The following is an 11,916-nucleotide window of genomic DNA, read 5'->3' as shown; positions in this document are numbered from 1 at the left end:
TTTGGGACTTTTGTCTTACATTAGTTGTATTAGGCAATATCGAAATGATTGCCTCAAATCAATCTCAAGACACTGTGAATAAATTGTAGTTATGAGCAATCTTTTTATTTTTGTAAAGAGGAGAATTCCTCTCTCTAGATTGTAGCCTAGTTGTTGTATTTATAGGCATCTTTTAGTGTGTTGTAAAATCATTCAGAATTACCACAATAATACGGTATCAGCCATCTAAAGATCCTCCTCTCTTCCTTCAATCTTCTTGTCGTTCTTCTTCTTCAGCAATCTTTTTTGTCCTTCTTCTTCTTCTTTACCATGTCTGACACATCTGACCTAAGTGCCATCCCTCTACACTCCTTAAGCCACTTTATCAATATCAAACTCAACTCCACAAATTACCTACCATGGGAGAAACAAATCTCTCCTGTGATATCCTATCTTAAACTTCTCGGCCACATCGACGGTTCTAGCCCACCCCCTTCCGAAACCATCACAACAAATGATAAAACCTCACCCAATCCTGCCTACACGACTTGGAAAACGGCTGACCAAAAAGTCATTTTATTAATAAATTCGACTCTCACTTAAGTAGCAATAGCCGAAACCATTGGTCATGAGACTGCTTCCCAAGTCTGGAAGGCACTTGCTGATGCTTACAGCCACTGTTCTATTGAACGAGTTCATAATCTTCAAGACTCTTTGTGCACTATTCAAAAAGGCACATCTTCAGTTTCTAAGTTTGGTCGTAAATTCAAGGCATTAACAAACCAACTCGCCGCTATCGGACACCCGGTAAGCGACGAAGACAAACGACACTATTTCCTTTGTGGACTCGGTGCATCATTTGAAAACTTCTCAACCTCCCAAAGAACAATCCGTCCAGCACCTTCATTCCGTGATCTTCTCGCTAATGCGGAAAATCAAGAAATGTTTATCCAAAAACTTCATGGCTCTCAAACCCCTCAAGCTGCCTTTTATGCTAACCAACCCAAATCATTCAACCACCGGTCCACTTCTCATCATGGTCGAGGTCGTAACACCTCATCCTCCTCACGTGGTCGTAGTGGAACATACACCAAACGAACACCTCATTGTCAACTATGCCGAAGGGATGGACACTATGCGAGTGCTTACCCTCAACTCGCCTCATTTGATCAAAAAGCTCCTACTCTTGATGCCAATTTAGCTGACGCATTTCATGCTCAATGCAATGTTGCTTCCAACATTCCGGATTGGACTACGGATTCAGGTGCTACCACACACATGCTCCCCACAACCTTTGGTTTAAATTATTCTAAACCTCAAACTGGTAACACTCGTGTTACTTTCGGTAACGATGAATCTTTACCGGTTACCGACATCGGCAACACAAATCTGAATCACAACATCTCTTTACAAAATGTCTTAGTTGTTCCAAATCTCACAAAAAATTTACTTTCTATTAGTAGATTAACAAATGATTCACCGGTTGATGTCTTATTTTCTAACAATTATTTTCAAATTCAGGACCGAAAAACGGCGGAAGTTCTAGCTAAAGGCACATGTGAAAATGGCTTTTACGTTCTCACTCAAAGTCACAAGTCTCTAGTTGCCGCGCTCTTGGCTTCACATCTTCGTGCTTCTTTCGATAAATGGCATAGTCGCCTTGGACATGTCTCTTTTGATACTATCTCAATTTTGAATAAACGTGGTCATGTGCTTGTTACATCATTGTTACCCAAACCGGGATTATGCAATTCTTGTGAATTATCCAAAGCAAAACACTTAGCTTTTATTGAAAATAATAAACGTGCATCACATGTTTTGGACCTCATTCACTATGATCTTTGGGGAGCCACACCGGTTCCATCCACCGATGGTTACCGGTATTATGCCATATTCGTAGACGATTGTTCCCGTTTCACATGGTTCTATCCTTTAAAGGAAAAGTTGGAATTTCCCGTCATTCTCAAAACTTTTTTAACATTTGTTCAAAATCAATTTTCCTCAAATGTAAAAGTTTTTCAAAGCGATGGAGGAACCAAATTTACAAACCACCAAGTACAAACTTGTTTTCAACAACACGGCATACATCATAGAATCTCATGTCCTCACACTTCGGAAAATAATGGAAGGGCAGAACGAAAACACCGTCACATTACTGAAACCGGATTATCTATGATTGTAACACCCCAAAAATATTTATTAAGAGAATAAGTTAAATTGAATTAAAAATTTAACTTAGTTGGTAAAATTTGTTAAATAACTAGCTTAGTGATGATATATGCCTAAATAAAACAAATGCACAAACTAGAAGGGGGGAAAGGTGAAAATTAAAAAAAAACAAAATGATTAATAAAATTAAAACCCAAATTCACACACTCTGGTGTGTGGGAGTTCGACCAGAACAAGGGAAAAACAAGGGAAACCCTTGTTCTTGCTAAAATCACTCAATTGATCAAGGAATTCAAGGCTAATCACTTGCATGATTCTAAATTTTCGGTCATCTACACATACTCAGTAAAGTGGTAAGTTAAATCTCTTGATTTGGTGAATTATAGGAAATGGGTTTCAACCCAATCATGTGTTGATGTGAAAATATGTGCAATTAGATGTAAGGGTTGCACTATAGGATAAGGTTTATGTGTGAATTTGATCATTTGAAAGACTAGTTGCAGAAAACCTTTTGATATGAAATATTAGAGATGTAGGATGATGAGAATTAGGAATGATCATGTGTAAATTTGGCATATGATGATGTCGTAGTACTTGAATCTTAGGCAAAATGATGTAGGATAAAAGAATGATATGAACTTCATTGATTATTGATGGGTTATGAGGCGAACTAGAAGGAATTGTACTTCAAAAGCTTATATGTAGTGTCCTACAAATGCGAAACCCGCCAAGTGCTCGATAAAATGCCTAAAAGAACATATTTGTGAAATTCGGAAGAAATTGTGATATAGTTGCCATATGTTAGACTATGAAAGTAATGAAATGATATTTGAATGAACTAAAAGATGGAACGAATATGTTAACGTAGGCGTGAAGGAAGAAAGCTCAAGTGCTAGGAAAACGGAAAACACACAAGATCGAGGTATGTTATTTATGCATACTAAATTCTATTAGTAAATTATTGTTTGTGCTAAAGCCATAAATTTGATAGTTGTGATAGATAAATAGTAAATGGTTTGATCCGTTGTGAATGAATTGCATGAACCGTAGATTTATAAATGAAATGTTTTATGACCGGTCCTTTATGGGAGAACCGGGTAATGAGAAAATGAGTATGAAAGGAATAAATTTGTTCGTCCTAAACGAACCGAATGAAAGTTATATTATGAATGATATTATCCGTTACTAACGGATAAGTTATGAATGAACGCAACCAACTCGATCCGTCGCTCACGGATTTGAGTGTATGTAAAAGATTGAAAGGAATGTATTCGTTCGTTATAAACGAACCGAATGAAAGTTATGTATGAATGAAAAATGCCCATTTCAACGGGATAAGAATGGCATGTTATATCTCAATTTTGAGATAGTATGTTTGACCCGTTTCACGGGGTAAGAAGATGCACGTATGTGATGAATGTATGAAAGGGATTAACTTTGATTTACTAGTCTAGAAGTAACGTACTAACGAGTTTAAAATTTTGATGTAGGTAAATCCGCAACTTAGACGTGATGGCGAACTTGGAACGAACACACGCGTGAAACTTGTCTATATGCGCTTCCGCTATTTTGTGATGATGTTATGGTCAAAAGCTACTTTTGTTGTAATTAGTTTTTGAGTAGTAACTAGTTTTTTTAAGTCAACATGTTAAATCTTTTAAGACATAAATGTTGTCGTTAGTAGATATATAAACGTAATGCCATGGCATTGTATGTCCTTTTGAAAGTGACTTTAAATTCTTGTATTAAGGATTACTAAAATAGGGTTTGCTCTCGTTACGGACGGGTCATGCCAGAATTTTGTTAAAAATTTTTATGTTATTATTTTGTCTTTTGAATGTTAAAAATGTGGGCGTTATAATGATGTTCAATGCCCATGCCCCACCAAGTCTATGGTTTGATGCTTTTACATCCGCCACTTGCATTATAAATCGTCTACCCACAAAACTTCTTGACAACACCTCTCCATTTGAAGTGTTATTTCATCAACCACCCACCTACTCAAACCTTCATATTTTTGGTTGTCGTGTTTATTCGTACCTTAGAGATTATACCAAAAACAAACTTCTTCCTCGAAGTGCACCATGCATTTTTATTAGATATAGTCCTCGTTACAAGGGTTTTAGATGTCTCGATCCAACCACGGGTCGCATTTATACAACTCGACATGCTAAGTTTGATGAAGACATTTTACCCTTCCACAAAACCTCCGCGTCCACCAACATTACAAATCTTCCGATAACAAACTTTGAGGAACAATTACCCACACCAATCACATCAACATCTTCCCAACCAAAATCTCCTTCCTCTTGCTCCACCCACTGTCACGATTTCATACACCCATTACCCACCCATTCCAGCGGCCCAATATCACCACCAAACAACCCAATTGTTTCAAACAGCCCACCCTCCACTCTTACACACTCTCCTAGCCCACCAAGCCCACCTGTTAACAACCAAACCCAATCGCCTCCACCTAGCCCACCGTCACTTCCACCTAGCCCACTGTCTAGCCCATCACCCACGACCCACTCATCTCAAGACCCGCCCACATCGAACCCGGTCTTACACCCATCTAACCAACAACCTGATTCTCCCTCAACCGACACCCCACCAACTAACAATCACCCCATGACAACTCGATCCAAAAATGGAATTTTTAAACCAAAGCATTTTGTTAATCTCTCTCATCTTTCCGCTCATCATCCTTATCATGCCCTCTTTTCTTCACATGTTCCCAGAGGCATCAAAACTGCCCTCAAAGACCCTAAATGGGTAAAAGCCATGCACAATGAACTTCCTGCCTTACATGGCAATCACACATGGAACCTTGTTCCACATCCATCCAACACCAACATCATTGGATCCAAATGGATTTATCGAATCAAATACAAATCCGACGGATCTATTGATCGCTATAAAGCACGTCTGGTAGCCCAAGGTTTTTCTCAAATACCGGGTCTAGATTTCTCTCACACTTTTAATCCGGTTGTCAAATCCTCCACCATCTGAATTGTTCTAAGTCTTGCAACTATTAATCGTTGGAAGTTACGCCAACTCGATGTCAATAATGCCTTTCTAAATGGATATCTCATCGAAACAGAAATAGTTTTTATGGAACAACCTCCGGGATTTGAAGACCCCAACCAACCAAACCATTTGTGTAAACTTAATCGTGCTCTCTACGGTCTTAAACAAGCTCCACGCGCTTGGTTTCAACGTCTAAGCACATTTCTCGTCGCTCTCGGTTTTCAAAATAGCCGAGCCGACCCATCTTTATTTGTTTACAACCACCATGGGATCCTAATTTACCTCCTTATCTACGTAGACGACATTGTTCTCACCGGTAATAATGACACATTCATTAACAATTTTGCATCTCGTATTCACAAGGAATTCAAAATCAAGGATCTTGGTTTGCTAAATTTTTTCTTGGTTTGGAGGTAACTCACATCAAATCGGGTCTCTTTCTAAACCAATCTAAATATGCTTACAATATTCTCTCCCGAGCCGGCTTACTTGACTCTAAACCTGTTACTACTCCTCTTACATCAAAGGATGTGTTCACTACTGATGGCCAACCATTCCATGATCCTACCCTCTACCGATCTCTTGTCGGCGCACTACAATATCTCACCATCACCCGTCCCGACCTCTCATACGCAGTCAATCAAGCTAGCCAATTTTTACAAAACCCCAACATCACTCACTTTAAACTAGTTAAGCGAATTCTTCGATACGTCAAAGGCACTCTCTCTCATGGCCTAACTTTTGATAGACCACCTAACACTGTTTTATTAGGTTTTTCAGATGCAGATTAGGCGCGATGCATTGACACTAGAGATCAACATATGGCTACTGCATATACTTGGGGAGGAAACTTGATCTCTTGGAGTGCTAGGAAGCAACCTACGGTTTCTAGATCAAGCTGTGAATCCGAATATAGAGCGATGGCGAACACAGCTGCAGAAATGATTTAGGTCACTCATCTCCTACGTGAACTTCAAGCATTACCATCGGGGCATCCAACCTTACTATGTGACAACAAGAGTGCCTTATTTCTAAGCCAAGATCCAATTTCTCATAAGCGGGCAAAGCACATAGACATCGATTATCATTTTATTTGTGAATTGGTGGCCTCTGGTCGTCTCAACACCAAGTTCATCTCCACAGATCACCAAGTCACGGATATCTTCACCAAAAGTCTTCCAAAACCGTTGTTTGAAAAATTTCGATCCATGCTTCGTCTCGGACCACCTCCAACTTGCATTGACGGGGGTATTAGGCAAAATCGAAATGATTGCCTCAAATTAATCTCAAGACACTGTGAATAAATTGTAGTTATGAGCAATCTTTTTGTTTTTGTAAAGAGGAGAATTCCTCTCTCTAGATTATAGCCTAGTTGTTGTATTTATAGGCATCTTTAATGTGTTGTAAAATCATTCAGAATTACCACAATAATAAGTTGGCACGGCCGGCCCTCGGGGTGGGCGAGCCGCACCCTCAGCCGAGGCCCGTTATTCTTGAGGGCCTGAACTTATATATATATATAGGGTCGGGATTTAGAGCAAACGATCAAAAGTGTGAGAACGGTGAGAACGCTTAACGATCGTCCGATCAAAACAATCTATGTACTAGATTGGCGCGGTGGTGTTTTCGTAAATAACATCAATTTTATTACGTGGACGCGCTTCATTAAGGGTAAAAAGGGTCTTTTGACTACTCCAAATAAAACGCCATCTCATGAAAATAAAATGCCAAAACAAAAATCACACATCATTCTGCTAAAACGCCATTAGATATAAGACGCCAAACTTAATTATAGTAAAATCCCGCCTAAAAAAACCGCCAAAAAAATTCTATATATACAACATCTCAGACCTTCAGTTAAAAAGACACAAAAACCCAAACGCCATATTTCATATAAACCATTCGCCTTAGAAACGCCAAAAAACCCAAACATCAAATATCTTCAACCCCAAAAATGTTTTTTTTTTTTTTTTGAAATTCAGTTTGGTTCTCAGTAAGATTTCGCTCAATGAAATAGACAAAATTCTAAAGTGAGGATATAGTCCATTTCATTTAGTAAAATCTCATTGACTTATCCTAAACTTCCATCAAATTTATAACGCCAAAATATACAAAAACATTATTGAGGTTTGTTGTCAATAAAGTTTAGCTGTATGGGGTGGACAACATTATCAGTTATCTTTCGTAACCGAGGATTAACAATGTTGTCCATCTCATACAGCAAAACATTATTGATTTTAGCATGATCAAAATTTGAGGTTTAAGGTGATCTTATTTCGTGGCGTTCTTTTTATCGGTAAAACGTCAAAAAAGTTAAAAAATCAAACATCGTTGATTGTAAAAATTCAAGATTGTTGGCTGAAGGATATAAACTCAATAACATTTTCCTGCATGAGATGGACAAATATTCAAGAAAAAGATGCTGATGTCAGACCGTGTGCTTCCAAACAGCAACACAAAAAACTACTTGAAAAACAAAAAAACAAAATACATCATACGAAAGTCGAACCTGCCAGTTATCATGATTCAAAAAAGAGAAAGAAAGAGACTGGAGACAGAGAAGATTTGGAAGATCAATTGTTTATGTATTCTTTTTTTTTATTTTCCTTTTCAGTTAATTGTTATATAATAAAAGCCATATGTAATAAAAACGCCAAAACAACCAAAATGCTTGTTTAAAACGATATCATCCAGTTAAACGCAAACAAAAAACTGCCAAACTATAATAAAATTACTTTGAAAAATTATAATAAAAAACCCAAATAAAAAAAATAAAAATAAGAAAAAAAAAAGCAAACTTGAAAATCTAACTAGAAACAGTAAATACAAAATCATTAAATACTGAAGAATCTAAAACGCCAAACTTGAAAGATGGGACGTGTTACAGACTTCAGAGATAAAAGCTTATCAAAAACATTAATTACAAAACAGTAACTGAAAAGACAAAATACTTTATTATAATAATGCACCGCCTAATTTAGGCGCCAAAAAGACATCCTATAAAATGATACATCTCAGCAACTTCCATTTGATCAAAAAAAAAAAAACAAACGCCAAATACTACTAAATACCACCTACTGTAAAACGCCAACAAATAAACTGAATGAATTGTTATTAGAGGGAAGTACCTAAGAAAAATTTTGCTGCATGAGATGGACAAAATTTCAGGAAAAAAATACCGATGCCAGTCATATGGCATTTTGTATTTTTTGTTCTTGAAGAAGGTTTAGATGAGGAGAAGAGGTCAATGACACTGAAGAGTGGGTTCACTATAAAGATGAAGATCTAGATAAAGAAAAAGCGAAAAACCCACTCACACGCCATAGATCTATGTCTCGAAACATCCACACAAAAACACAGTTCAACAGACGAGCAGGCAAAAAAAATCAAACCCATGGGTTTGTTAAGTTTTACATAAAACGCCATATATTTGATGACAGTTCTTATACTATTAAAGAAGAGAGAGACTGATGACACTGAAGATTGGTAAAAGAGATCCGATTAGGATTTTTAATTTATTTGCTTCCCTTGTATTTTTTTTCCTGTGGTTGAAATATAATTTAACAATAGTAAAACGCCAAGATACCACAAACGCCAAAATGTTTATAAAAAATAACAGATCAATAGGCCAACTTGTTTAAACGCCTTGGAAAACGCCATTCAAATAGATTTCCTGCCCCCGGGTTCCATTGGCATACGATGTGAATAACGCCATAAATGCCATAAACGCCAAAATGTTGATACAATGGAACCATTAAAACGCCATTAATTATTGAATTTGGTTAACGCCAAAAATCTCAAAAACCAAAAATTAAAACAACATTGGGAAAAAGCGGAACAGTAAAAGCAGAAGATGGAAAACAAAAAAACCCCTCCGCCCTTTTCTAAGCGGCGTGACACGTGTTGGTCAGGAAGCGTTCTCACCGTTCTCACACTTTTGAGCGTTTTCTCCTGAACCCGTTTCTCTCTCTCTATATATATATATATACACACACACATATATATATATATATATAGTGCGAGGTTCATTGGGGAACACTAAAAAAGTGGGGAACAGTGGGGAACCGACTCAAACAAACTCCGATTTGACTCATTCCAGCGGCGTTGGAACCGTCTCGTCGAACCCTAACTAAGATCTCTTAACCCTAAATCATAACCCCTAAACCTTAAATCATAACCCCTAAACCCTAAATCATAACCCCTAAACCCTAAATATATTAGGGTTTAGCTTTTAGGTTTTAGCTTTAGGGTTTAGCTTTAGGGTTTAGAGTTTAGCTTTAGCGTTTAGGGTTTAGCTTTAGGGTTTAGCTATAGGGTTTAGCTTTAGGTTTAGCCTTTAGGGTTTCGCTTTTAGGGTTTATAGTTAAGATTTTACGGTTTAGCTTAGGTTTTAGCCTTATTTTTTAGCTTTAGAGTTTAGAGTTTAGGAGTTAGGATTTAGGGTTTAGGGTTAAGAGATCTTAGTTAGGGTTCGACGAGACGGTTTCAACGCTACTGGAATGAGTCCAATCAGAGTTCGTTTGATCAGCCGTCAGATCTTCATCCCACATTGAAATCGCATGTTGTTTTTTTTGTAACAATTTCGCATGTTGGTTTTTTAACATGCGATTTCATCAAAATTATCACATGCGAAATTGTTACAAAAAACTAACATGCGATTTCATCAAAATTACACATGCGAAATTGTTACAAAAAACCAACATACGATTTCATCAAAATTATCACATGCGATTTCATTCGTGCTATTTTATAACATGCGATTTCACATGGCGTACGTAGCGTACGTTAAACCATTTTGTACAATACACTTTTTCTATATATATATTTCATATATACCAGAAAATATGAGAACTATGTTTGTTTGAATAGTAAAATGAAGAAAGGAGAAGGGGATGTATAATGTCGAACAGTGTTCTAATTGGTGAGTTTTGGTGGTTCTGGCTCTTCTGTAGTGAAGATAAGGAAGAAGATAAAATCGTAAAAGTTGGGTGTCATTTAAAAAAAATAAAAATAAAAGAAAAGCGGTGATATGATAAAACATTAGTGGAGTGAGAAGTCAAGCTGTAATAAACGAATTACCCAATAGTCAAATGGTCAATAGCAATTCATAAATTGTAAGATATGTTTTGTTTTCTTTATTAGTTTATAATAAAATAATCCGTTTTTTTGTTTACAAACTACATTACTATATATTATTTAATTATATACAAATATTTATTATTATATTTTTCATATATATAAAAGAAATGTTCTGTTTAAAAAATTAACTAGTATTAAGCACCTCCGCGTTGCGGCGGGGCCATCAACGCTGAATTTGCGGCGTGTTAATGCGAATAACTTAGACCGAAACGTAAAACATAGAAAAGAATAACTAAGTTGACCTAGGACCCGCGCATTGCAACGAACCTGTCAAACTGGAAAAAATAGACAACGTAAAAATGTTGAACCGCACACACGTTATGTCATGTTAACTCGCAGAATTTAAAATGGAACGTAAAACAAAAAATTTGTGTAAAATGAAAACTATAAGGGACCAAAGCTGAAAGTAAAAAAGTTGTGAGGTTAAATTGCGAAAGATGAGAACTTTTTGGTTAAAAATAAAAAAAAAACTAATAGTTTTGGGTTAAAAAGGAAAAATCAATATTTCTTTTTGGAAAATTCCCCTATACAAATGTTGCAAATTTATAGTATGAAAATTCCAATAAAATAGTTGAATAAAATGTTTTTAATGTGTTTATTGTTATAACATTAATGGCCGTTTAAAAAAATGGTTCGTATAATTCATTAGGCTTTAGGGTCTTTTTTGGGCTCGTCCGAGCCACTTAAATTCTCACGGCCGGCCTGTTAGTTTGATACTTCATTATAAGATCTCAATTTTGACATCATGTATAGTATATTACTGGATGAGTCACCAAATGACAACGTTAGATAAACTGTAGATTTTATTTTTAGAAACTTTAATATTAGATTTTTGAAGATGAATGAAGTTTTTTGCTGTTAGGCTATACGGTATGGGGATCGGTTTTGGACCGTCCCTTACCGTCGCCGATCCAACCTCCATGCCGCCCCCCTCCGTCTTCATCCCGTCCCCGTCTTCACCGTTGACATACCGACGTCCAGGACGATCCAAATGGTGGGCCCCCTTTTGTTTGTATGTTTGTGAATGGGATTTGTACATTAGGCTTTAATACTTGTACATAGTTTTGTGGGGTGGGATTATCTAGGACCATCCTCTCATACCCTCTAGTTTAGTGGGATGGACCATCCTTGGGAAGACTATGACGTGACGCCTACGTGACGGATCATCCTTCCTTGGAGGAGCATCACCATACCCTCTGGCGTTAAAAAAAAAAAGCAAAATTAGTGATGTGTTTCAAATGGAAACTCCGTTGGTAATGACCTTGAATCAACATCAACCACATGTGCACTTGGTCAACCACTGTCGATGATTCAGAAACACAAGAATCAATTTAAATAAGGAATTGGATATAGGATCAATTGTGACGAAGAAAAATATTAGAAACCAATTTTTTTCGCAACGAAACTAAGGTAGTTAAGTAGTTTCAAAATTCTTCTTCGACGTTTGTTTGTTATGGTTTATAATTGACTAGTTGTTGATTATATCTATCTATTATACTAAAGCAAAATAAAGGTTGATTATTTGACCATGATGTGGCAGCTCTCTTTGGCCAGATAATTGAGAATTTTGGGCGGCAATTGTATTTCCTTCTTCCTACC

The 11,916-nt window shown here is 36.8% G+C and overlaps 1 long non-coding RNA gene across 1 annotated transcript; it reads left to right on the top strand.

Moving 5' to 3' along the window:
- Positions 1-2,371: 2,371 nt before the first annotated feature.
- LOC118486372 lies at positions 2,372-3,787 on the top strand. The gene is made up of 3 exons (XR_004878677.1): positions 2,372-2,501; positions 3,017-3,070; positions 3,639-3,787. It is a non-coding gene; the product is annotated as an uncharacterized LOC118486372 (long non-coding RNA).
- Positions 3,788-11,916: the final 8,129 nt, after the last annotated feature.

The sequence above is a fragment of the Helianthus annuus genome, chromosome 14 (genome assembly GCF_002127325.2).
Source record: "Helianthus annuus cultivar XRQ/B chromosome 14, HanXRQr2.0-SUNRISE, whole genome shotgun sequence".
Lineage (NCBI taxonomy): Eukaryota > Viridiplantae > Streptophyta > Magnoliopsida > Asterales > Asteraceae > Helianthus > Helianthus annuus.
The sequence above is the reverse complement of the archived record's forward strand: the minus strand, read 5'-3'. Positions and strand labels throughout refer to the sequence as shown.